This window comes from Papaver somniferum, unplaced genomic scaffold, assembly GCF_003573695.1.
Source record: "Papaver somniferum cultivar HN1 unplaced genomic scaffold, ASM357369v1 unplaced-scaffold_81, whole genome shotgun sequence".
Lineage (NCBI taxonomy): Eukaryota > Viridiplantae > Streptophyta > Magnoliopsida > Ranunculales > Papaveraceae > Papaver > Papaver somniferum.
Window position 1 is genome coordinate 1,900,550 of NW_020651082.1, and position 1,900 is coordinate 1,902,449.

The 1,900-nt window shown below is 40.6% G+C and overlaps 1 pseudogene; it reads right to left on the bottom strand.

The window, feature by feature from the left end:
* Positions 1–1,268: 1,268 nt before the first annotated feature.
* On the bottom strand, positions 1,269–1,368 carry LOC113345628 (annotated as a pseudogene).
* Positions 1,369–1,900: the final 532 nt, after the last annotated feature.

Genomic DNA, 1,900 nt, shown 5'->3' on the forward strand with positions numbered 1-1,900 from the left:
TACGGAAGGGTACTTTAAATATAAATTGTTTGCAGTGAAGGAGGACAATTACGATATTGTCTCTGCACCTTGGGTTCGTACACTAGACATCGGAGTCAGTGGCACGAGTCGACTACAACCGATTCATCCCCCGTCTGAAACAGGAGGTAAGATTCTAAACACTCGCGAATCCCCTGTCAGCGAGTTACTGGACTCCTTCGTATGCATATATGTTGAGGACTGAATACGGACATTTATCTTTCTAGTAAAGGGCAAGGCCTGGCCATAAAAGATAAGGGTTCGCATTTCATCACCGATCTCTTCTTTCCCACTTTAGGAACACGTAACCTATGCGAACCTAAGCCTAAAATTTTGACTAGAACGAGACCGATAGGGTAACGAGCTTAACAGGAAAGTCATTCGAAAAATATTGGTTAGTCTTTTAAGCATACTTCGAAGTTCTTGACGGTTTCTGTAAGTTGAATGCGTGACTGCGCCGCCTTGTAATACCAGTGAGGCCTTGGGTATCAAATCTCCACCGAGCTTCCCCGCCTCTATTCAACTTACGTTAACTCGCATTGATTCCAGAGGGGTTTGCTTCAATTGTAACGAATTCCCGTTCGAAGGATTAGAAGCTGGTATAGAAACAATCTAAGTGGAGCCATCATGCTTTTTGTTTGCTAGAAATCAATAGGTTTGATTTGGTTGAGTCAGCCTTGATCCGTGTTTGCTTACCCTTCCAATTTAGAAAATTCTATTGTATGCCTGAACGTAAAGAGATGCACTAGGTAGATTTGTTAAAGAGAAACCTAGTAGTTCAAAGCGTCTCGATTACCTTAATCTAGAAAGTCTGGATTTTGAAGAGTCTGCTTTTGAACGTTCTTTGACTGAGGAGAGAATCCCTGTTGCACCGATAGCGCCAGAAATGGCGACTTTGAAAGCTTTGTTCAATCCAACTAGGACTACCCGTCCTTCGTGTATTAAATTAGCTGAAACGGAGGCACCCTATGAACTGAAACCTGGGACCTTACATATGCTCCCAATCTTTTTAGGGAAAGAAAATGAAAACCCTTATTACCATGTTAGGGATTTTGAGGAAATTTGTAGTACTCTAAGAATTAGAGGCTTAGATGATGATGCTTTGAAACTTAGGTTATTCCCATTTTCCCTGAAAGATAAGGCCAAGTCGTGGCTGTATAGTTTGGACTCCGAGTCAATTGAGACATATGAAAAACTTACATCCGCCTTTTTCAATAAGTTTTTCCCTAGGCACAAAACATCGTCAATTAGGACGCAAATATGCACATTTTCACAACAAGAGGGAGAATATTTATATAGGTATTTGGAAAGGTTTAATGATTTATTATCCCAGTGTCCTCATCATGGTTTATAAAAGGTTAGGCTAGTTCAGATCCTTTATGAGGGTTTAGATTATTCCACAACGACCATGGTTGAGTCTGTATGCACTGGTGGATTTGAAAACCAAACTGTTGATGCGGCGATGGAAATTTTTAATGAAATCGCCGAAAAAACCCAGCAATGGGAAAATAGTAGGGCACCCCATAAAACAATTCTTTTAAGTAGAGAAAACGTTAATAAGGTAGAAGGAGGCTATGAATCAGATGCCAAAATTGTTGCTATAGCAAAAAGGTTAGAAGCCTTAGAAGTGGGCCAGACTAGTGGTAGAGTGGAGCCTTTTTGGGAAGGCCAGAATATTGAAGAGCATGCCAATGCTCTTTATAATAATACTAGATTTGGTAACCCTCAAAAGATTGACCCATATTCAGAAACCTATAATCCTGGTTGGAGAAATCATGCGAAACTTTCGTGGTCTAAGGGCCAAAGTCAAGGTCAGTTTAGTAATTCTAATGCTCCCCCAGGTTTTGGCTATACTAAGAATCCTTCAGGACTAGCTCAGTTT